This window comes from Erinaceus europaeus, chromosome 8 (assembly GCF_950295315.1).
Source record: "Erinaceus europaeus chromosome 8, mEriEur2.1, whole genome shotgun sequence".
Lineage (NCBI taxonomy): Eukaryota > Metazoa > Chordata > Mammalia > Eulipotyphla > Erinaceidae > Erinaceus > Erinaceus europaeus.
Genome location: NC_080169.1, coordinates 93,462,140 through 93,488,609, shown reverse-complemented (window position 1 = coordinate 93,488,609; position 26,470 = coordinate 93,462,140).

Sequence of the window (26,470 nt, the reverse complement as noted above, 5' to 3'; positions counted from 1 at the left end):
TTTACTTGAAATCTCATTTGCCAATCAATTTGTAGAAGTTACAGAAGGCACAATATAAATTTTATTTCAAATATTTTTAATTATATAACTTTAATAAAGTAATTTTCAGTTTATCTAGATAAAATTCCCCTTTGGTACCTACCAAAAGGGGTACAAATCTGAAAATTATAGAAAGAGCATAGTTATCATCCTCTTCCAAACAAATAGGACCATTAACCTATTCTATATCAACACTCCAGGAAAACAGAAGACATTTCAATGAGTTTTGTTATAGGGAGGAGGTGAAGGGACATTTTTGTGACAGAGAAAAATGAGGAGGAGAGATAACTGCGCCTGAGGATAGCCCAGCAAACCTTCCAAAATCTTTCAATGTCAGAATAGTGAAACTGTATTTAAAGAAGTAGCAGGAGTCGGGCTGTAGCACAGCGGGTTAAGTGCATGTGGCACAAAGTGCAAGGACCAGCATAAGGATTCCGGTTTGAGACGTGGTGAAGCAGGTCTGCAGGTGTCTATCTTCCTCTCCTCCTCTGTGTCTTCCCTTCCTCTCCATTTCTCTCTGTCCTATCCGACAACAACGGCATAAATAACAACAACAATAATAACTACAACAATAAAACAACAAGTGCAACAAAAGGGAATAAATAAATATTAAAAAAGAGAGACAAAAAAAGACTAATCTGAACACACAGAAAAGAGGAAGAAAACAATGGTATTACAGATTATAATTCTGACTAGAGGACATTATTGAAGTGAATACTGTAAGGACAGTCATCTTACAGTTGCTTTAGATAGCTAGTACATTAAACATTATTTTTCATGAACTGTATTGTAGCATTAGTCAGACTTCTTTTGTGATTTATTCCCAACTTTGCTAACACAGCTTGGCATAGGAGAAACTATTCTCTCTGCAGCCATAAATTTTCCAAATTTCATTTCACTATAGGAAGAAAATTAAGTGTCCATTCTTACAGAAGTAAGAAAAAATAAATCCCATTTTAAGTACATATTTCTTGCTGTGAAGTTGTAAATACAATTTTTACTAGTCTGTATCTTTTTTTTTCTTCTTGTGAATTTATTTTGAGTTGCTGTTTGAAGAATTTTAGAGTAGTCACAGCCTTGTGGAGAAAAGAGCAAAACAGGTTGTATATCAGAGATTTTTTATTTTTCCTTCCAATCATCGATGTTTGTATGTCATGGTTAATGCTCATCAATGCTTAACAAATCGGTAGACTATGGCTGTATTGACAATTCTGTTCTTAAACTAATGGTTTATTGCAACCGTTATCTTTGTCCTATGGCTCCTGGAAATTCAGAGCAAACTTTTATTTCCAAGCATCTGCTCACCACTTAATTCATAATTATCATTCTGGATACAGCCAGAGTTGGTAACAGTAGTTCTAAATTGCCACTTAGGACAAGCATATAAATGATGAAATCTCATTTATGACTGATATCTCTGCTGAAAAGATAATTTCTGGTTTTTATATTTTCCATTTGTCATTGATAAATCATAGACTGGTATAATCTTGCTGTAGAAACTGAGATAATGAGGTTTTTCTACTGTATTTTCTTTTTCTTTATTTCCTTTTCAATCTTATGGATTCTTCAGTCTGGATTCCTAGAGACTACTTCTTTTTTTGTTGTCAGTGGCATGAACACATACACATTTTATGCTATATAAGTTCTTATTCTTTTAATAAGAACTAAAGTGTGGTATTTTTAATTATTAAATAATATGTTAAATGGGACACTTTTTATAAGTAAATTCTTATCTTAAGAAATATGTTACACTGATGGTTAAATTTCCTTCACATTTCAAAGTTCTGTCCTAAGAAGAGTCATTATTCAAATATGTCCTGATTGGATCTGCTTAAAGATTTTTGAGTAATGAGATAACAATACTTAATGGAATGGCTCTGATAGCCTAAAGTGCTTTGAGACCGAAGAGACAGATAGCACAGGGGTAGAGACCAAGCTTTTTATTGGAATAGTTCTAGGTTCAATCTCAGCACTACTATATTCCAAAACTGAGTCGTGTTCTGGCCTCTTGCTCCCTTCATTGCTGTGGAAGAACATTCATCTTACTTAGTACGCCAGGTTTGTACAACCTATGGCCAAAATTAATTACTCTGTGGGGATAACAACTTCTGTAACTTCTCCAATGCTGACAGACTTCTATGGGGCCAAAGCCTCTTGCCAGGGTGACAGTGGTAGACATGTCAGACACCTCACTCCCTTGAATGAGGAGGTACATGGCTTGTAGGGCCTTGTAGCCATGCATTTGCTAAGATCCCAATAGGGGTGCTAGTAAAAAGAAAACCTTGAAATATTATAAGTTTGCTAGAAGAAATTTAATGGCCTGCTGTTTACTATCTCTGGCACAGACCTTTTGCAGATGTCTCTTCTCCATTTTGTTCTCTCATTTTGTTAATGAGCTGTTGTGTAATGTGCCTCTTACTGATGTCAGCTACTTTGGAATTGCTTTGACATATCCTGTAACCAACTAATCAGCAGTAGCACACCCCAGAAGTCATAGTGAACTACTTGCTATCTTCCTAAAGGACAGCAAGTGTGAAAGTTACATTGGACGCCAGAGTTGAATCCTAAGGGGAGATTAAGAATAAATAAAAACAAAACAGAAACAAAAACAAAAATAAAAAACAAACAAACAAACAAAACAGAACACTTCTCTCAAAATAAAATTAGTAAAAGTAAAAAAAAAACAAAACACCAAAAAACCAAAAAAGGTAAGATGAGATGTGATAGGGGCTGGGCAGCGGCGTGCTGGGTTAAGTGCACACAATACCAAATGCAAAGACCTGCCCATGCAAACACAAACTGTGAGCTCTCTTCCCAGAGTTTCCTTTTTTCCATTTGTATACAGCTCTCCTTACTTATCTATTCCATTCTCTTACTCCTGTCTTTCTACTCCAGTAATTCTTTCTGGATCCTGCATGGTCCCCCAAAGCATGTAAGGGGTACCTTCCTCATACTGTACTTCCAAATGATTTTTTTTTTTCAATATAGAATAAAGATGTTGGTATTTTGCCCTCTAGGTCTTTTGGTCATGAAATCTATATTTATCACATTCACTAATATCAAAATATAAAGCTTTTATCCTCAGTAATTTATAAGTTCCTTGTACTTAAATACTTCAAAAAACAAACAAACAAACAGACACCTTTATACTCATTCTCCAGGGCTTAGACTTATAGAATACTGACTTGCATGCCTGAGACCCCAGAGGTTAACACCAACACCACCTTATGTTAGAGTTAAGCAGTGGTATTGTCTTTCTCCCAGTAAGTAAATAAATACATATATCTTTAGAAAGCATCCCTCCCCAAGTTCAAAGAAGCCAACCATTCTTTTTCATTTTGCTTGGTTTATAACTACAAGAAGTACACAGTGCTCCAATTTCAATTCTATTTGGGGCTTTTTTTTCCCCAAAAGAAACTCTTTTAAAAGAAAAAAAAATAAATAAAAAGCCTACTGAAGTGAATGATTTACCAACCAGGCGAGAGAGCAAGGAAATTGCTCATATTATATCTAAGAAGTTTCAGAGTTCTAGTGTGCCTTAGAAGTTTAGCTCTTAGAATTTTAGATAGTACTTTTTATAACTCAAATACCCAGAGTGTATTAAAGAAGTAATACTATATGAACACAAGTACTTATGCATCTAGGATTTAAACAATATACTTAGTAAAATTATGACAGAAATTTATGTTCTAATATACTCTGTGAGCTAATATTTAAATCCTTGAATGCTCATTAATTAAAATTATTTTCAATATTTCAATACTTACATAACTAGGTACACCAAGTTACATACATACCTTCCCCCAGTTTTTATTATAATTTATATAGATGATACATTTAAAATATTTTTAATAAGTTACATTTAATAAGCCTAAATACTCAAAGAGATTTTAAAGTAACAGTGATCTGCATAAGAGTATTTTTCAAAATTATATATATTTCTAAATACGGATTAATTACCCTTACACAGGTCACTGTTACTTTAAAAATCTCTTTGAATACTTAGGCTGGTGAATAATAAGTTATTTTGCCACTTCCTTACCAAAATTCTTAGAAAATTGGTACAGGATTTATAAAATACTTAAGGACTGGTAAAATCACTACCTTAGTTCACTGTTTTGTCATATGACTGAGGTTTGAGGAAGATTTGGTGCTGTAGTTTCACTCTTTCTCTGCCTGGCTGTCTTTATTTCTTAAAATAAATATTTAAAAATATATTTATTTCTTTTTCATTAAAGAGAGAAAAATAGAGAGTGGGAGAGGAGATAGAGAAGGAGAGAGAAAGACACACTTGAGGGACCTTTTTTTTTTTTTTTTTTTTTATAAAAAGGAAACACTGACAGACACCATAGGATTAGAAGGGTACAACTCCACACAATTCCCACCACCAGATCTCCATATTCCATCCCCTCCCCTGAGAGCTTTCTTATTCTTTATCCCTGTTTTATCTGTTGTGACTCTTCTCCCTTCTGGCAGGAACCAGGGGCTTGTGCACTTAGCTGGGTGCACCACCACCAGATTTCTGCCTCTCTATCTGAAAAATGAAATGAAGTATTCAGAGTCAGGAGATTTTAATATAAAAATAAGTTATTGGAATCATCAGAGAAATTGCAGTAGATTTTGACTTTTCCAGATTTCACTGAAAAACATCAGTAGTTTCAGGGTTTAGTTATATCAGTTTGTTCAATCTTTCATCTATCTCTGCTTCTGATTTTTGTTTTGTGGTTATTATGAGGATTCTATCAGTATTTCTAGAATTACAGGTCATCTTTCGACTAAAAAATTTCTGTCCAGAAATTCATTCTATTCATTCTATTATTTTGTTTCCAATTCTGTATTGCTACCATGACCACATTCAACATTTTATTTTCCTCTCCTTTTTATTTTCCTGTAAAGAATTCCTTTCAACATTTCTTGTGGTGATAGGCTTGCACTGCAGGAAGAGTAAATTCCTTTGGATTTGCTTATCTGGGAAAGCCTGTATTACTTCAATTTAGTTGGATAATAATTTTGTAGGGCAGAGTATTTTTGGTTGAAAAAATATTTATTTATTTTTGCCTCCAGTTTTATTGCTGGGTTTCCGTGCTGACACTATGAATCCACTACTCCCAGTGGCCATCTCTCTCTCTCTCTTTCTTTCTCTCTCCCTCTTTATTCAGTAGGACAGAAAGAAAGAAATTTAGAGAGAATGGGAGAGAGAGAAAGGTAAATAACCTGCAGACCTGCTTCACCACTTATGAAACTTCCCTGCTGTGGGTGGGGAGCTGGAGCTCAAACCCAGGTTCATGCATGGATCCTGTGTGCGTGAACTTAACTAGATGCGCTTCTGCTTGGCTTCCTTAGTTGGAAGTGTTTGTCTTTTATAGTTGGAAATATGCTGTTCTACTCTCTTCTAGTCTGTATGGCTTCTGCAAAATCACCTGATAACAATCTGATCAAATAGACACTTTGAAATTTTTATTACAGGTTTGATATTGATTTAAAAAATTGTAAGATAATAAGGCTACAATTTCACAACGTTTTCACCACTAGAGTGCTGTGTCCCCATCCCCTCCAGTGGAAACTTCAATAGTTCTTCCTGGGTCATAGATATGGGTTGACTGTCTTTCTGTCTATCTGTCTATCTATCCATTTTTATTCACTTCTGTTGTTGACCTTCACTTTCTAAGTTACACCTATGCCTATTAGTACTTCTGAGTGTCCTTTTTCTTCTGCTTCAGAGAAGCGAAACAGTGCCTGATTTCCTCTGGTGTTTTCCAGATTCACTTTCTTTTCAGTTATGGTATAAAAATAAAGATTCCTGGTTACAAATGTTTCAGGACTTGGTGAAATTGAGGTTAAGAGCCCCTATTCTTTCTCCCATATGGAATTATAGATCAAATTCTTTTTGCCCTTGTCTTTAATATTTTCTTTTTTTAAAAAAAAGATTTTATTTGTTAATTCATGAGAAATAATAGTGGAGAGAGAAAGAACCAAACATCACTCTGGTACATGTGCTGCCAGGGATTGACCTTATAACCTCATACTTGAAAGTCCAATGCTTTGGGCCACCTTCCAGACCACTTTAATATTTTCTTTGTAACTCATATTTAATAATATAACAAGGAAGTGTGTTGGCATCTATCTTTACTTTTTTTTTCCTTTTTTTTTAAAATTTATTTTATTTATTTATTCCCTTTTGTTGCCCTTGTTGTTTTCTATCTTTACTTTTATTTAGGAAAAATATTAGGGGATCTTCTCTTGGTCTTTCTAGTCACGTGGTGAAGTGAGTCACTCTTTCCTCAGAGTTCTACAGGGCTCTCCTTTCCTTCAGCTTGGTCTGCAGTTCTCCCAGAAGTATCTCTAAAATCCTTTGACTAGGTGGACACTTAATCTTAGACTTATTTCTCCCTACTCCATAAATGCCATAGACTTTTAGCTACCTATCTTTAAAAAAATACAGGTGTTCCATACTCCCAGAGAGGTAAATGTTAGGAGAGGATGACCAGAGGTCTCTGAACTCCAATTCCATCAGGACCCAGAAAGATAAAAGAAAAAATGAGGGAGAGGTAGGGTGGGATGGGAAGGAAGTAGTAGTTGTAGGTAAGAAAGGGAGAGAAGGCAGGAATGTAGAAAAAATGAGCAAATATATATAAATATAGATAGATATAGAAATAATAATCAACCCTTATCTTTGATCTTGGGAGAACTAATGCAGTTTCCAATAGAAAGAATGGAAACACACAATGTTGGTAGTGGGAATGGTGTGGAATTACAATCCTGTTACCTTACAGTTTTGCAAATCAATATCAAATCACTAATAATATATATTAATATACTAATATATATATTTATGAAAAAATTCAGGTGCTTGGATTTGTAAGGAACCCTCTGGTGATAAACTGCTATAATTCTAAGAGATAAATAGTTGCATTCTGTTTTTTAAGAGAACCATTCCTTGCTGTGCCCTATTCTTTATTTTTTATATTTTTAAGTTACAGAATTACATGTTGACAGGAGTTTGAATCCACACCATTCCCACCACCGGAATTCTGAATCTTCACTCTCCCCACTGCAATTCCCCACAGTTCTCCTAAAGTTGGAGACATGGGCCAACCATCTTCTCTACAACTATCTGTCCACATTTATACAAAGTTGCCCCTTCTTTTCCTGATTCAATCCTCTCTTTCCCTCTAAACCACTCATGACATCATAACTACCTCCATATGTCCCTCTCCTTTTCCTTCTCTCTCTCTGGGTGCTGATGGAGCTGGAGTGCAGAGTCCCCTTACTCTTCATCCTGTCACTTCTCCCCCACTGGGAGTACAGATCAAAGTTGTTTATGGGGAGCAGAAGGTAGACGTTCTAGCTTCTGTAGCTGCTTCTCTGCTGAGCATGGACATTGACAGGTCAATCCATATCCCCAGCCTGTTTCTAGTGGACCAGAGCACTGGAGATACGAGGCTCCAGGACACATTGGTGAGATCATTTGCCCAGAAAGGTCAGAGTGGAGTCTTGGTAGCATCCACAGCCTGGTGTCTCTGTGCCCTGTTCTTCCATGACTTGTGAGCATGTCTCTAATCCTTAATTTCTTATTTGATGTTCTCACATAGAATTATTTTCTTCCCATTCTCTTCAAGAACACAATAGACTCAGATACTAGCTTTTTCAACTTCTAAGAATAACTACATGCACACCCACACCCAACCATAGGAAACTTTGACTAACAGGAAAAGTGCTTCAGAATTTCAAGATAACAATAAAAACTTAAAATTTGACTGGAAGTGAGAAACTTGAAAATGTATTTAGATAGTTTATTAGAAAAACTTGATTTTCCAACCATTTAAATTATACTCTTAACTGGAATTTGACAGTTTTAGGGATTGTAGGATTTCTTCATACTTAAATTAATTCAGTACAGACAATAACATGATAACTATTGTTGAATAATTTTAGTATCTTTCATTAACTATATTAGTGGACACTTAAAGCCAAATATTTCTTTTTGAATATACTGTAACTGCTCTTGCTAAATGATCGTATAGTCAACTCCAAACAAGGTTAAATTATTTATAGGAGGTTGATGCCTGCTCTCTCTTTCACTGACTTCAGCATCAGTATTCTGACTAGCTCAGTAATACTTGCATAAAGAATAAAAAAACAATAAATTGGCATCACATGGAAATGCCACAATACTCAGGAGAAACACTGGTGTTCTCTCGTATATTCTATTCATCTGAAATAAAAAATAATGATAAGAGTTGTCCTAAGAGTAGTAAAATTGTGTATGTATAAAGCCTTCAGCATGAAAGGGGTGAGAGGGAGCAATGAAGTGGCCTGGGAGGTGGTCCTGCAGATAAAGTGCTCGATGTAAAGCATGTGGATCCAACTTTCATTCCTGTCAAGGCATGTACAAGAATGATGCTTTGGTTATCTTCCTCTATCTTCTTTATGATTAATAAATAAAATAAACCTAAACAACATTTTTAATAGATTTATTTATTTATTCCCCCTTGTTGCCCTTGTTGTCGTTGCCAGATAGGACAGAGAGAAGTGGAGAGAGGAGGGGAAGACAGAGAGGGGTAGAGAAAGATAGACACCTGCAGACCTGCTTCACCACCTGTGAATCGACCCCCCTACAGGCGGGGATACGGGGACTGGAACCAGGATCCTTGCACTGGTCCTTGTGCTTTGCACCATGTGTGCTTAACCCGCTGCACTACTGCCAGACTCCCCAAACCTTTTTTTTTTAATGAAAAAGCAATGAATAAACCCTAGAAAGTAATTACCTGATATGGGATACCTTTCATTAAAACAACAGAATATAAGATGTATATACCTCCTCAATAACTTTTCTTTAAAATATTTGAACTACATATTAATAAAATCATTAGGTTAGGTAACTTCCTGATTATTATTATCTATTATTTACTACATTATTATTTATACAGAGTAAATAAAATAGCATAATGTACATAAATAAGCATAAATTTAAGGAAAATCACAGGAAATACAAAACAATGCAACAAAATAGGAAACCACAAACCCACAATTCAGATAAGGAAGGTAATTATAATAAAGGTCAAATTTTGCACCAGCAGAAAAACAGTTGTTTGATTTAAAAGAATTGTAAGTCAACTGGCTAGCAATGTAAAAAAAAAAAAAGAGTAAACTCTAAATTGTACCATGTACTAACTAAATCCGAATAATCTGAAACTTCATCTTAAAATGTATAGGATTATTGCTTTGAAGCACCTATCAGCTTACACAGATCTTCTGTATCTGAGAGTATTTCCCAGACTTACTGTCTGATCTATTCTTCTTCTTCTAGCGTTTGCCCTTCTTCTGTAGCCAGTCAACAGTGTCAGGTTGAGCCTGATGTCTGCTTGTTGCTGGCTTTGAAAGTGACTGGGATCCATGTGGATTAAGTCGGCTAGGAAGGATCGTCAGTTTCCCCAATAAATGGGTACTCACGGGATGCACCATGAGAAGCTCGATGCAATGCATCCCGTCTGATCTATTAATGTGATGGTAACATGTAGATTCTGTATTAGGACCAGAGACAGAGATCTGTGTGTGACTGGACATGGGAAGCCATAGAGGATCACAGATGGGAGTACTTTGCAGCACCTTTGTGCTTCATTCACATGGGCTATGCAAGCATCCTTGTGTTCACAAAGACCCAGAAATAATAGTGACTTGTGGGCTTGGGTAGTGACCAAGAGCTCAGGGTCTCAAGTGCCTGGTGTTGTTTGAGTAGTACTGGATAAGACAAAGGTTTTATTGTTGTCTTTTTTTATTAGTGGGTTACAAGAATATAGTTCTGTTGGGAACTAGTAATAAAATGATCCTTGGGAATCATTACTCACAAAAAATGGCTTCAAGCATACTGAATAAATTTGGATATGAAATGTTTCCAGAATTTTTTCATACCTTATATATCTGTATTCATTTATAATTTTATCTACAGTTAAAGAGCTTGATAAAAGTGAAGACTCCCAAAGGTTCTGCTCAAGCATGCCTAGGAACAATTAATTTTAATAATCAGAAGAGTGCAAGTGCGTATGGCCCACAAAAGCACCACTAATCTCTAAGAGTAAAATTTAGGAGAATATGTCAAAAGTAAAGTATAATTCTACTTGAATAGTAAATGTCTTAAAGCATTTAAAAGAATCCCATGGCAAAGAAGGGTAAAATGGGGGCATGGGAAGCTTTGAGATTCTGATGCATAATGGTGGAAAAGGTCCTAAGTTGAGGATTAGCCTATTGTGCAGAAACTTATCATAGGTACATAAGAAATTATGTACATGTGTCAACAACTGAAGTGTAAACCATTAAACCCCCAATAAAATGACTAAAAAAGAAAAAGACCTTCAGGGGGAAGCATATACCAAGGTGAGAAATCAAGACTAACCTAGAAAGTTCTGTCTCTCACTCTCTCTTTCTCTCTCTCTCTTCCTCTCACACTAAGAAAGAAAGATATTTAGTTAAAACAAAATATCAAACCAAAGTGGTCCATGGTGCCATGTGGGGGCTGGGAACCTCATGTCCAATTCCACCCCTCACCCCAATTCTGTGTTCCTCCTCCCCATTATTTAAGTCCCTCTGTCCAGACAGGTGGTCAGGCAAGATTAAAAAGTCATATGCTGACATCCAGGTGTTCTTTTGTTATTCAGCCAGGATATGCAGTCCAGGTGCAAATTAGTCTTTTCCCCTAACAATTATTCATACTTTTCCCTTACCTTCTCTGTTAAAATTCCTCTCTTCTTTTTCCATCCTTATTCTTTTATTATTATTATTATTAAATTTATTTTATTTATTTATTCCCTTTTGTTGCCCTTATTGTTTTATTGTTGTAGTTATTATTGTTGTTGTTGGATAGAACAGAGAGAAATGGAGAGAGGAGGGGAAGACAGAGAGGAGGAGAGAAAGATAGACACCTGCAGACCTGCTTCACCGCCTGTGAAGCGACTCCCCCGCAGGTGGGGAGCCGGGGTTCGAACCGGGACTTATGCTGGTCCTTGTGCTTTGCGCCACCTGCGCTTAACCCGCTGCGCTACAGCCGGACTCCCCATCCTTATTCTTAAGGATATGTATGCCATCTGATTGTTCAAACAAATTCCTAGGATGCACCTTTGGAAAAAAAAATAGTTTTGAGAAAAAGGTACTATTGATAACCCATGTAACATCTCATGCTTATCTTATCTTAATCATTAATAGAAAGTTAACTTTCTTAACCTACCCCTTAATCTGTGCTTTGGTAGAGTGAGACAGGGCTCTTGTCATTTTACTTACTCCATTAACCTATTTCTTCTTGGAACTAATTTTTAGGTACAGTGCAGGACTTATAAAGATCAAGTCTTATGATGTTTTTGATGTTCAACATCACTAAGACAGAATATCTGGGATGAATTCTAACATTTGGCACACATGTCATACATAGTCATGTTGAGGTCAGAAATAGGCTAAAGAATAGGAAAGCTCTCAGGGGATGGGATGGGATATGGAGTTCTGGTGGTAGGAATTGTGTGGAGCTGTACCCCTCTTATCCTATGGTTTTGTCAGTGTTTCCTTTTTATAAATAAAAAATAAAAAAAGCAGTGGGCAAGTAAATTTAAATATAGACAGTTATAGAAATAGTAGTAACTCATACCTACAACCTTGAGGGAACTACTGCAGTTTCCAATGGAGATACAGAACTCTAGTGGTGGGAACAGTGTGGAATTATGCACTTGTTATCTCATTATTTTGTAAATCAATAAAATGAATAAATAAATGAGAAATGCCAAAAAAAAATTGGTAAAACAGAAGAAAAAAAAAGAAATGACAGGAAGTATGTCATTTGGGAGGAACATAGACACTGCTACACCATGCCAGAACACATGCTCCTCCCTAGGTGTGCCAGCTGGAAGGAAATTGTTGCACAAAAATAGGAGTGTAACAAGTGTGGGTGGGTGTGACTGAGAAAGGAGGTGAAGGCGGGGCTTCGATGTTTATAAGCTAGACTTACATGAAAGTGGGTTTCTTTCTTTCCCATTTTGTGAGTAAAGGCTCTCAGGAACTTTCTTTTTCTTTCTCTCTTTCTTTCTTGCTTGTCCTATGTGTACTCCAACCTGGGGGTATTCTCAGTTTTCCTGAATATAGTTTAAAATTCCTGAAAAATATGCTTTCCCCTCAATTCTTTGTAGGAATCAATGTGTGATGGACATTTAAACACATGGAGAATGAACTTGGCCCATATTCCCTCCAATACAGTCATGTCTCTGATTTCTTGTAGTAGATCCAGCAACTTTAGTAAAAAGCATCAGGGAAAAGCATGTAGCACCCTTTTTGCTTGTTGTCTGCCTTGGCAGTTTGAACCCTCATATGCTTTGGGTTTTCCAACAGTCCAGTCTACACAAATTTGTTCTGTTGTAATCCTATATCACAGTTTACTTGTCTTGCTTCTTTGTTAGTGGGAAAGAGCACTTAATAGGTATAAAAAGACTACATCTATTTGTGAATAGCAGAATTTGTACTATGTCACTTAAGATTTTTTTTTTTTCTTTATCCCAGGCCTTGAGCTTGGTAGCTATAAGACTCCACTGCTCTTGGTGGCCCATTTTTTTCTTTTAGAAAGAGTAAATGCTAGAGAGAAATGGGAAAGAGAGGCAGATAACGGAGAAACACTGTAGCATTGTTCAATTACTCAGGCAGCTTCCCTCTTCAGTTGCTCCCAGGTGGTGGACAGGAATTCAAATTTAGGTCTTTATGCAAGATAATCAGTGTGTTCTGCTGGCAAAGTCACCTCCTCTTATTTAGAGTTGTTTAAATATCAATATTCCTTTGGTCTACAGTTCTCCCAGAAGAAAGAGGGGATAAGGAAACAATTACCAAAATGTTTTTAAGACATACAGATAGTTTATGAACTTAGAAGATGTTAACCAGGTTTCTCAAATAGTAATTTCTACATAGGCAGGAAGATTATATATATTTATTCTTTACTGTGGTAAAACAGGGATAATAAAAATTGCTTTATCCTTTTAAAATGCATAGTTGGAGATAATGGTCAGTTTTTGCCTCCATGAAGGTTATTACTCTAGGTACCTCATATAAAGACAATAGTCCATTATTTGTCTTTCTTTAACCAGCTTATTTAACATAGCATAATGCTCTCAAGTTTCATTTAAGCTCTAACATGTCAACATGTCTTTCCTTTTCAAGACTGAATCATATGTCATTTATTGACAAAAAAATCACTTAGATTCATGGAAAGGAATTCTTATTTCCTTTTTTCCCCCTGACACATCCCTCATATTTAGAAAATTTCTTAGCTGCAGCTAGAGAGATGCTTAGTGAGTAGAGTGAAGGACTTGTACTAGTGAGGTCCTAGGTTTGTTCCCTGGCCATAAATTTGCTGGAGTGGGTTCTCTGGTATCTCTTTCTTTCTTTTAATTGTTTTATTATCTTTATTTATTGGATAGAGATAGCCAGAAATCAAGAAGGTGGTAGGGAGAGAGACAGAGAGATACTTGCAGCACTACTTGACCACTCACAAAGCTTTCCTCCTGCTAGTGGAGAGTGGAGGCTCAAACCTGGGTTTGCCCTCAACCAGGTGCGCCACCACCCAGCCTCTCTGGCATCTCTTTCTATAAGTAAATACATACTTTTAAAAGAAAATTCCCTAGCATTTATTGGTTACTCAGCTATTATCTGTTTAATAAATCAATGATTAGTCATTAAATATGCCCACTGAATTAGTTACAAACCTTGATATAACTGTGTCTAGATTACCTGTGTCTTTTCTTCTGTTCCTGAACATTATCTTGCGGCTGCTAAGAATCTTTTCAATGTACATACTACTGACTTCTCTCATTGTTTATATTCTCTAAGGAAGACAAGGTCAATGAAGCACTGTGAAACTTATGTAGCAATGCCGAATAAAGTTAAGGTTAATTGTCCGAGTAAAAAGTTCTTGAATGCCAATGTTGCATCGACCTTGGAATCATTAGATTACTCAATGCTATCTATTATTATCTTAATTTGAAACCTTAATTTCAAATCCTTTAAAATGCCAAGTGCTATTTAAATTATGTTCAATGCTTATAAAATATTCACTATCTTTGTTAAGCTCATGAATATAATAGTAAATATATCTTACAGATAATGTCCTCTGTATTTTGTTTTCCTAAAAAGCAGTGATAAAATTTACCTAAAGTACCTTTAAAGAGTACTTGATCACACACATACAATATAAAGCAAAAATCATATGACATAGTGTATATATATATATATTTATATAGTGTGTGTGTGTGTGTGTGTGTGTGATATTACTAAAAGAAATCAACTTCAATTCTAGGTCAAGTGAGGCTTGGCACATTCAGGGTAATTCAGGGTGGTAGAGCAATTTGCAAAGCCTAGAGTTGAAAATGATTGAAGGAATATTATTCAATTTTTTTTCCTGGAAATTGCTTGCTGGCTAGGGTCTAGTGTATTTTGTTACAGCTCTAACTGTATTTTATAAGCACCCAAAGATAGGAATTTGTAATGTCAGCAGTGACAGAATAATAGCTCCATTGGTCCCAATTATTCAGTCTTTCAACTGAATTTCTTGTTTTCCTTCTTATTTTCTTACACCTTTCAGCACTATAACTAACAAAAAATAATGAAAGCTCTCTAGTCTTCATTATTGGATCTAGAAATACAATTTTGTGTCATATCTCCTTTCTCTACAAACAAAACTAAGCACCATGAACTCCATCTTTTCAGACTCTCACATTCCTTTAGCAAGATCTGTGTCATCTGAGCACAACTAACTTAAGGAATCTTTATTCCTCATGCCAACAATTATGGCAGACTTGATAGAATTATTTATTTTATTAAAGTTAGATCGTAGAAGACCAGTGTTTTAAAACACACATATTCTGATAACATTGAAGAGGAGCTCAAAGCAGAGGGAGGTGCAAACTGCCAGGGCTCACTACCAACTGCCCATTACTGAGGCCTCCTGACACCATTGCAAGAAACCAAAGTTGAAAGAATAACTTCTGGGTGAATTCTGACTTCTCATTTGGGGAAATGTTTCTATTTAAGTCTTTCATGGTTTCAAGACATTCTTCCATGGTTTTAAGCTGATCCTTCCTCAGGCAGAACTATTACTTAGGTTTGATCTACTTTCACAGGTTTTCTTCTTGGGAGACTGCATGTGTCTTATACCTAGATCCCTTTTGAATCTATATACTTTTACCAGGTATCTCAGATGACCAAAACCATGTGAATGGTCTCAAATCTCTGGCGAATAGGATATATTTTATTGTTGCATGTATGTGAGAAACATAGTGTGGAAATGAGAGATCCAAGTGAGGGAAGGTGGGGAAGAGAGTCCAGAAGACTATTATTCAAGCAGGGTATATTAAAAAAAAAGGTTTGTTTATTTATGTATTTATTTATATTCCCCCAGTGCTCAGCTCAGCTCCAGCTTTTGGTGGTGGTGGCAGGGTGGGGGGTGGAGTGTTGAACCAGGAATTTGAAGCCTCAGACCTGAAAGCCTTTATGCACAACTATTAAACTATCTTAAGTGAGATATTTTTAGTAAATGGGGAGGGGAGAGGAACAAGTAAACAAACAACAATTGTTGGGCTAGCATCACCGGAGAGGGAAGAGACCAGGAACTCATGGCTGAGTGGGAACGAAATGCAATGCCTTTATTGATCAGAGACAATGCCTTTATATCTTTTGAAATGGAAGTGGCAGGTCGGAAAAGGAAATGGCTAGGAGAGGGGGTGGAGAAAAGAAAAGAGCTCGAAGGTAAAAAGCTTCCACAGCAGCTGTTGCGAAGGTTCTTATTTTTTAAATTTTTAAAAAAATTTTTTATTTAAGAAAGGATTAATGAACAAAAACATAAGGTAGGAGGGGTACAACTCCACACAATTCCCACCACCTAATCTCCATAACCCACCCCCTCCCATGATAGCTTTCCCATTCTCTAGCCCTCTGGGAGCAGGGACCCAGGGTCTTTGAGGGTTGCAGAAGGTAGAAGGTCTGGCTTCTGTAATTGCTTCCCCACTGAACATGGGCGTTGACTGGTCGGTCCATACTCCCAGTCTGCCTCTCTCTTTCCCTAGTAAGGTGTGTCTCTGGGGAAGCTGAGCTCCAGGACACATTGGTGGGGTCTTCAATCCAGGGATGCCTGGCCAACATCCTGGTGGCATCTGGAACCTGGTGATTGAAAAGATAGTTAACATATGAAGCCAAACAATTTGTTGAGCAATCACAGATCCCAGGCTTGGAATAGTGGAGAGGAAATGTTAGGGAGGTACTCACTGCAAACTCTAGTGTACTTCTGCTTTCAGGTATATATTTTGCAGTAGTTTATGGGTACGTGTGAACATGAGCTCTCTCTCACAGAAACTGGTGTATATCTAGGTTATGGGACTTTGTTAGAAACTGAACTACCTGAGATGAAATTAGAGTGTACTATGAAAGGAAAGGTCTCATCCGAGTAATGAAGCTGAAGGGTTGTCATTCCACACGTGAAGTCTCTGGACACAGTCTGAGGTGAAGCATGTTGAGGTGGCAATCGTTGCGTTGGTTAGGTTGTGATCGGCAGATGCAATATTAATTTGGTTTGGATTGGGAGATGCATACGGGAAAGTGCCTAAGACAGCAGGAACCTCACATCTCCACTATAGAGTTCCTACTTCCCCCAGTCCTGGAACCCTTGGATAGGGCCCACTTTCCCGTATGTTGCGAAGGTTTTAACCAATGGGATAAACCAATACCCTGCAGGCAGGGCGGGTCTCAGGCAAAACAATGTTTATGTAAATAGACCACAGCATCAAGCAATGCAGGGGACCTAATGTAATGACCAACAAACCATGATTTCCTCTGTCAAATGAGACTGTGCTTAGGGTTCATTGTCTGAAATTTGACTTAAAGCTTGGATATTACTTTTCAGCAATAAGTGACACAAAGATCAATTCTACCCCTGAGAATGATTGTCAGCAAATCAGGATATTACCTGACAATCTATAAATGACTACTTTTGCCTTTAAAAAGTGGCTACATGGTGTTTTCAGCAAAGGATTTAGATAGAATGTTTTAAATTCTCTGTTATTTATTCTTGTATTAACAGATACAAAAGTGACTTGCTTTTTTTTTTTTTTACACCTTCATTACTTAATTCATACAGATATAATAACTTCAGTAATCTGAAATACTACATCTATGGGACACTTACTTGAAAAAAAAATTCGATTCAGGCTGAAATAACACTTCAATTTAATGGATGGATGATTTCTAATAAATTATCTGGTCTTCTAAATGCTTAACTGACTGCTATTTCATTCTCTTGAATTCTTTTAACATTTACAATTCTTGTAACAATTAGATATTTGAAAGGTTATGACTCTGAAGCATTAAACAACTACTGTGTGCTATTTAGTCTAGCTGATCAGATCATATTTCTTGTATACATTTTTTTCTATTTTTATTAGTGATTTAATAGTGATTTACAAGACTATAAGATTACAGTGGTATATAGTTCCATACCACACCCACAGACAGAATATAGACATGAAAAAAAAAGTTCCAATTCACTTATTAGAGAAATGCAAATCAAAACCACAATGAGATACTGCCTCACATCTGTGAAAATGACCTACATCAACAAAACAGGAAATTACAAGTGTTGGAGAGAATGTGGGGGTGGGAAGAGACACAGCATAATGGTTATGCAAAAAGGCTCTCATCTCTGAGGTTTCCAGGTCCCAGGTTCAATCACCCCACTATAAACCAGAACTGAGCACTGCTCTGGACTCTCTCTCTCTCTCTCTCCTATTTTTCTTATTGAAATAAAAATACATAAATAAATACAATAAAATTTATTAGGAAAAAAGAAAATGTGGAGAGGGGGGGAAACTCTATTCACTATTAGTGGGAAAACAAATTGGTTCAGCCTCTTTGGACAAAAGCTGCTGTGGTTTCTCTCTCTTTTCCTTGCTTTTCTGTATTTAAAAAAGAAGGCATATACATCCTTGGTGTTAGGGATTATTTAAATAAGAATAGAACAGCTTTCTGATGGTACAATACCACTCCTAAAGGTATATCCCAAGGACATAAAAACAATGGGACAGCTGTATATGTCCATTGACAGATGAGTGGATAAAGAAGTACTGGGGCATATATTCAGTGGAATACTACTCTGGAATTTAAAAAAGCTGATGCTGTGTCCTATAAAATGATGATTATGCTTTGTAAAGTAAGTAAGGAAGTGAAAAACAGCTACCAGATAGTTTCACTCATATGCAACATATATAGAATTGAAACACATAAATTAAGAAAAAAAGTGCCCATTTTTGGATGGGTGTTGTTTTGCGTGGGCTATGTTGTTTTTGCCGGGCTTGCTTCACGGGCGGGTAACAGACGACCAAGGACCCATGGTTGAGCTGTAGGCAGTATCTCTTTATTCATGCAGGATGCAGCACAATCTAAGATGAGCTAAGCTAAACTCAAGTACCCTAAAACTCACAATGCTGTCTTTATATATACTTGCCAAGTAGGGTGGAAACAGGATGTGACATAGAGAGGGTGGAGAGAAAAGTGACTGGTGACAATCAGAGTGTGACAAGGAGGGGGCAGAGCAGGCAAGAATCCTATCACTGAACCATCAATGCCCTGGAGTGCTTTATGTAAATGTAAATGTGATTTATGTAAATAGACCAAAGCTTTGAATGGGATTAAATCTATCCCTATATAGGCATATGGTTAAGCAGAAGCCGGGGGAGCTGGCATACTATCCAACAGATGGGGTCATTTGCTTTTTGGGTGCTAAGTTTGCTGAGCTCTTTATATATTTTGGTGATTAGTTTCTTGTCTGATGTATGGCATGTGAAGATCTTCTCCCATTCTGTGAGGGGTCTCTGTTTGTTTAATAGTTTCTTTGGATGCGCAGAAGCTTTTCAATTTGATGTAGTCCCATTGGTTTGTTTCTGCTTCAGTCTTCCTTGCAACTGGGTTGATTCATCAAAGATGTCCTTGAGGTGTAGGTGGGGAAACTATTTTACCAATGTGTTCCTCTAAGTATGGGAGAAGACCCCCATCCAAAAATGGGCAGAGGATATGAACAAAACATTGACTACAGAGGAGATCCAAAAGGCTAACAAACATATGAAAAACTACTCTAGGTCACTGATTGTCAGAGAAATGCAAATTAAGACAACACTAAGATACCACCTCACTCCTGTAAGAATGGCATACATCAAAAAGGACAGCAGCAACAAATGCTGGAGAGGTTGTGGGGAGAGAGGAACCCTCTTACATTGCTGGTGGGAATGTAAATTGGTCCAGCCTCTGTGGAGAGCAGTCTGGAAAACTCTCACAAGGCTAGATATGGACCTTCCATATGATCCAGTAATTCCTCTCCTGGGGTTATACCCCAAGGACTCCATAACACCCAATCAAAAGAGGTGTGTACTCCTATGTGCGTAGCAGCACAATTCATAATAGCTAAAACCTGGAAGCAACCCAGGTGCCCAACAACAGATGAGTGGCTGAGAAAGCTGTGGTATATATACACAATGGAATACTATGCAGCCATCAAGAACAATGAACCCACCTTCGCTGACCCATCTTGGACATAGCTAGAAGGAATTATGTTAAGTGAGCTAAGTCAGAAAGATAAAGATGGGTATGGGATGATCCCACTCATCAACAGAAGTTGAGTAAGAAGATCTGAAAGGGAAACTAAAAGCAGGACCTGACCAAATTGTAAGTAGGGCACCAAAGTAAAAGCCCTGTGGTGAAGGGTAGACATGCAGCTTCCTGGGACAGTGGGGGGTGGGAGTGGGTGGGAGGGATGGGTCACATTCTTTTGGTGGTGGGAATGGTGTTTATGCATACTCCTAGTAAAATGTAGTCATATAAATAAATCATTAGTTAATTAATACGAGAGGGGGGAAATTAATTGTATGTCTCGAAGTTTTTCAAAACACAAACTGAATCTTCTTAAAATATAGGCTGTGTAATTGATATGCAGTCTCTCTCAAAAGCCTAGACCAAGTAGATCAGAAGCAACCAATAGCACAGCTATATACAAGATACTGGGTACTGTACAGCAAACCCTAACAAAAGGACTTATCAAAACTAACCCAATTACCAAATAATGTGATTATAACATTAACTATCGATTGTCTTTTTGAACCCTAAGACAGCAGGAACCTCACATCTCCACTATAGTGCCTCTACTTCCCCCAGTCCTGGAACCCTTGGATAGGGCCCACTTTCCCGTATTCCTCTCCCAATACATATCAAATAATATTGCATCTGCCGATCACAACCTAACCAACACAACGATTACCACCTCAACATGCTTCACTTCAGACTGTGTCCAGAGACTTCACGTGTGGAATGACAACCCTTCAGCTTCATTACTCGGGTGAGACCTTTCCTTTCATAGTATATTCTAATTACATCTCAGGTGGTTCACTTTCTAACAAAGTCCCAAAACCTAGATATACACTGGTTTCTGTGAGAGAGAGCATATCTTCACACGTATCCGTAAACTACTGCAAAATATATACCTGAAAGCAGAAGCACACTAGAGTTTGCAGTGAGTACCCCCCTAACACTTCCTCTCCACTATTCCAAGCTTTGGGTCCATGACTGCTCAACAATTTGTTTGGCTTCGTATGTTAACTCTCTTTTCAGTCACCAGGTTCCAGATGTCATCAGATGCCGGCCAGGCTTCCCTAGACTGAAGACCCCACCAAGGTGTCCTGGAGCTCAGCTTCCCCAGAGACACACCCTACTAGGGAAAGAGAGAGGCAGACTGGGAGTATGGACCAACCAGTCAATGCCCATGTTCAGTGGGGAAGCAATTACAGAAGCCAGACCTTCTACCTTCTGCAACCCACAATGACCCTGGGTCCATGCTCCCAGAGGGATAGAGAGTGGGAAAGCTATCAGGGGAGGGGGTGGGATATGGAGATTGGGTGGTGGGAATTGTGTGGAATTGTACCCCTCCTACCCTATGGTTTTGTTAATTAATCCTTTTTAAATAGAAAAAAAAAAGTGACCAAATTGCTATTGCTTCTAAGACTACAATGGCTATCACTGGGGTAGGGGTATCACAGAACTTTGGTGAAATTGTTTTTACTGTGATATGAAGAACAGGTTTTACATTTCTTTATTTTTCTTCTTTTTTAATTTTTTATTTATAAAAAGGAAACAATGACTAAACCATAGGATAAGAGGGGTACAACTTCACACAATTCCCACCACCAGAACCCTGGCTCCCCTCCCCTGATAGCTTTCCTATTCTTTAACCCTCTGGGAGTATGGGCCCAAGGTCACTGTGGGATGCAGAAGGTGGAAGGTCTGGCTTCTGTAATGGCTTCCCCACTGAACATGGGTGAAGACAGGTCAATCCATACTCCCAGCCTGTCTCTCTCTTTCCCTAGTGGTGAAGGGCTCTGGGGAAGCAGAGCTCCAGGACATATTGGTGGGGTTGTCTGTCCAGAGAAGTCTGGTCGGCATCATGCTAGCATCTGGAACCTGGTGGCTGAAAAGAGAGTTAACATACAAAGCCAAACAAATTGTTGATTAGTCAGGAACCTAAAGGCTGGAATAGTGCAGATGAAGAGTTGGGGGGGGGTCCTCATTTTGTAGATAGCTAGTAGGCATATTTTAGTTATATTCCAAAGGGCTTGTGGTTATACTAGCTTTTGTTGTTGTTATTGTTTGTTTTTTGCCTGAGCCTGAAATCTGATATGCTGGTGAATCCTAGTTATTTATTGTCTGGGGACATGATGTCATGATTGGAAGAAGACCAGAAAACTGGATCAGGAAAGAGAGTAGCTCCCAAATATGGGAAAGGTGTATAAATATTGTTGATTATAAACCACATCGATTTGATGTGATCTGGGGCCCGTATTCAGCTTAGGAGCCTATGTGACCTCTGCATCCATGTAGATCTGAGCTCACATTCTGTGGTCCTAAGTAGGAACATTTCAAGTGGCCCCAATATCAGGACCCATCTTTCTCAGGTGGTAGATAGAGTATGTTGTTCAGCCTCCCTTCGGAGAATGGAACATTCTATACCATTGTTGATCCAAGTTGAGCACAAGGTCCTATGAGGGCCCACAAAGGGGTCTCTTGTGTTGTTCCTGATAGAGATGAACGGTAACAATGGGGAGACAGATTTATTCAAGGTCTAGGTCTATCATGGGAATCTCAGGACTCCCCGAATAGAGCCCCAGCTGATGGGGTGGCCTGATAGTGACTAAAGAGTTATAACTAAAGTATGCCAGTCTCTTGCCCTTATTCAGCTTTTGCAGTCCTTGCTTTGATGAGGTCAGCTTTGGAGTGAGTGAGAGAACTGTAATAGGAAGTAGGTGAGGAGGGTATCTAAGTCTACGTAGATACTATTTCATAATGAACTTGATACTGACTCACTGTAGACTATTATGTATTTTCTCTTTCAGGTATATATTTTGTCCTAATTTATGGATACATGTGAACATATGCTCTATCTTATGGGACCTGGTCTATATCTAGGTTTTGGGATTTTGCTAGGAAGTGAACCTCCTGGAATGGAATTTGAAAATACTATGAAAGGAAAGGTCTCACCTGTGTAATGAGGGTGAAGGGTTGACATTCCATGCCTGAAGTCTCTGGACAGAGTTTGAAGTGAAGCATGCTGAAGAAGAAAGCACAAGGACCGGCATAAGGATCCCGGTTCGAACCCCAGCTCCCCACCTGCAGGGGAGTCGCTTCACAGGCGGTGAAGCAGGTCTGCAGGTGTCTATCTTTCTCTCCTCCTCTCTGTCTTCCCCTCCTCTCTCCATTTCTCTCTGTCCTATCCAACAATGACAACAACAATAATAACTACAACAATAAAAAAAAAAAAAAAGATGTACTCCTTGCATTGATTAGGTTGGGATGGGCGGATGGAATATCATTTGGTATGAATTGAGAGAAGCATGCAAGAAAGTGAGCCCCACATCGAAGGTTCCAGCACTGGGGGAAATATATGCTCTAAAAAGGATGCAGGAGGTTCCTGCTGTCTTAGGGTTTAAGAAGACAATAGATAGTTGTTGCTATAGTCACATTATTTGGCAAACGGGTTAACTTGGAAATATCCCTTTGTTAAGATTTGCTGTATCATACACAATATCACCATAATTTATGTTCTTTGACATTATTTGTATATAGCCACCAGGTTCCAGATGATGCCAACAAGACTTCCCTGGGCAGATGACCCCATCAATGTGTCCAGGAGCTCCACTTCCCCAGAATTCTACCACATTAAGGAAAGAGAGAGATAGGCTGAGAGTATCGTTTGACTTGTCAATGCCCATGTTCAGTGGGGAAACAATTAGAGAAGCCAGACCTTACACCTTCTGCACCCCGTAATGGCCCTGGGTCTATACTCCCAGAGGGTTAAAGAATAGGAAAGCTAATGGGGACAGGATGGGATATGGAGTTCTGGTGGTGGGACTTGTACCCCTCTTATATTTTGGTCTTGTCAGTGTTTCCATTTTATAAATAACAATAATAATAACAACATTAATAATAGAAGGCATAGACAAAGCCAGTGGGATAGTTCACTTTAATAATGCACTGCTTTGCAATATGTGAAGCCCATGTTTGAGCATGGCTTCAACTGCATTGCAGATAGTTTTGCTACTGTGGCTTCTCCCTCTCCTTCTTCCTTTCTGTATTTAAAAAAAAAAGAAGGCATATACATCCTTGCTATTTGGTGAATTAAGCACTCAGGACAAGCTTGTTGAATTAATATGAAATCTCAACATCATAATTTAACCTGGATCTATAGCCTTAATGACTATAGATGCCATACCACTATATTCCTAATAGACACTGTGGCTTCTTTTCCAACTGTCGGATAAGAATACATTACTGCCTTTTTATAAATATTTCCCAACTTCTTCTTCTAGTTTCTGACTTCCATGCTTCCTTCAGGTTTTTTTTTTTATGTCAGTTCTTCTGTCTATCCTTCAATTCCTTAAGCTCTCTCAGTTTGAAATCTTAAATCTTTAGGATAATCTCACCACACCACAAATAGTATGTTATAATTGTAACTAAGCAGAGCGATTCTATTAGTCTCAATTCCTACTCCCCATCCAGGAGAGGTCTTGCTTTTCTAGAGTGTTGTTTTTAATTTTTTTATTGGTTATTTAATAATGATTAACAAGATTGTAAGATAACAGGAGTACAATTCCAAACAGTTACCAACATCAGAGTTCTGTGTCCCATCCCTTTTATTGGGAGCTTCCTTATTTTTTAATCCCTCTCTGGAGGTATGGATCAAAATTCTTTATACGGTGCAGAAAATGGAAGGTTGGACCAATGTAACTGCTTCTCTGCTAAACATTGATGTTAGCAGGTTGATCATACCCCCAGCCTGTATCTATCTTTACTTAGTGGGATAGGGCTCTGGAGAAGTGCTATTCCAGGACATATTGGAGAGGTCTCTGTCCAGGGAGGTCAGGATGGCATCAAGTCTGCGACTTGGTGGCTGAAATGATTTAAAGGCAGTATGATTTAAAGTAATTTTTAAATTTTTAAATTTTAAATTTAAAGTAAAGTCAATCAGGCACCCAAAGTCAAGAATAAAGAAGTGCAACAAGGGGTCTTTGTGTGGAAAGAAGCTGAGGAGTCCTTTTTAGGTATGTTCCATGTGACCCATGACTTATATAATTTTTGCCTAAGCCTATTAACTTAGCATGCTGGTGGACTAAAAATATTATCTAGGAAGATGGCATCAGAGTTGAGAATAGGACTAGAGAACTGTATTAGGGCAGAGAGTAGCTCCCAGATAAGAGAAGGGTATATAAATGGTATTAACTACTAGCCTTAGCAATCTGATCTAGGGCCCATGTCTATTCATATTTAACACAAGAGCCTGTGTAACCTCTGAGTCCCTGTCAGTTTAGGCTCACAGACCATGGTCCTAACTAGGAACATTCTAGGCTGCATTCATTTCAGGACCAGTCTTCCTTTAGTGGCATAGTAGGCTAACCTAGCCTCCCTTCAGAATGTGGGGCAGTCCCTACCATTGCTACTCCACAGTGAGGGCAAGGTCCTAGAGAGGCCCAAAAGAGGGTTTATGATAACGTTCCTGATGAAAGTGACCAGTGATGGTGAAGAGAAGGATCTATTATAGGTCTGGGTCCATTATATCAATGTGTGAATCCAAGGATTCCCGACTAAGGTGCCAGATGATGTAATGGCTTGGAATTGGAGACTGTGTCAGTTTCTTACTCTTATCCAGTTTTTCTAGTCCTTACTTTATCTGAAGAGATTAGACTTAAAGTGATAGAGGGAAGTGAAGTCAGGGATTGGGGAAGAGGGTTTCTAGGCCTAAGTAGTAAATATTTGATTAGGTACTTTAGGGTGTCTTCTTCAGCTCTTTCTACTTGCTTGCCAAATTTATTGAGTCAAAGTCTATTTACAGCAGATTACTGAGTACTTTTACTTTGAGGTACATATTTTCCCCTAATTTATGGATACATTTGCATATGCACCTTGACCCTTAGACCCCTTTTTATATGTAGATATCTGTTACTTTGTTAAGGAATGCACCATTTGAAGTGGAAAGAGGAATCCCATGAGTTAGGAAAAAACTCACCAGATGATGGGAGTGAGGGTTGACATCTCAGGCTTGGCATCTCTGGATACAGTCCAAAGTAAAACAAAACATGGAGGCACTGGTTACATTGGTTTAGTAGTGGTCAGCAGAGGCAATATCACAGGGGAATAGATCAAGAGAAGAAGCATGAAAAAATATGAGCAAAGTCACAGGGGTTCCAGAACTAGGAGAAATATTGATTTTAAAGAGAATAAGGAAGGTTCCTTGCTGTGTTAGAGTTTAAGACAGCAACAGATAGGGGCCAGGTGGTGGTGCACCTGGTTGAGTGCAAGTTCAACCCCCTGGTCCCCACCTATAGGGGGAAGCTTCACAAGTGGTAAAGCAGGGCTGCAGGCCTCTCTCTCTCTCTCCGTCTCTCTCTCTCTCCTTCCCCTCTCAATTTCTAGCTGTCTCTATCCAATAAATAAAGATAATAAGAAAAACATTAAAAAATTGTTTTAAAAAATATAGCAATAGGTGATTCTTATTATAACCAAGTTATTTGGGAGCTTGGTTTACTTAAAAAAAATCTCAGGGTTAGGATTTACTGTACCTCATGAGACCTCACCATGATTTACATCATCTAATGCTATTTACAAGTAACTATATAATAACTATATGTTAGTTACTGACAGAACTAATTGTTTCTGTTCTATACACAATGGAATACTACTCAGCTATTAAAATTTTTGAATTCACCTTCTTAACCTCATCTTGGATGGAGCTTAAAGATATCATGTTAAGTGAGATAAGTCAGAAAGAGAAGAATGAATATGGGATGATCCTATTAATAGAGTAGTTAAAAAATAAGAACAGAAGGGAAAG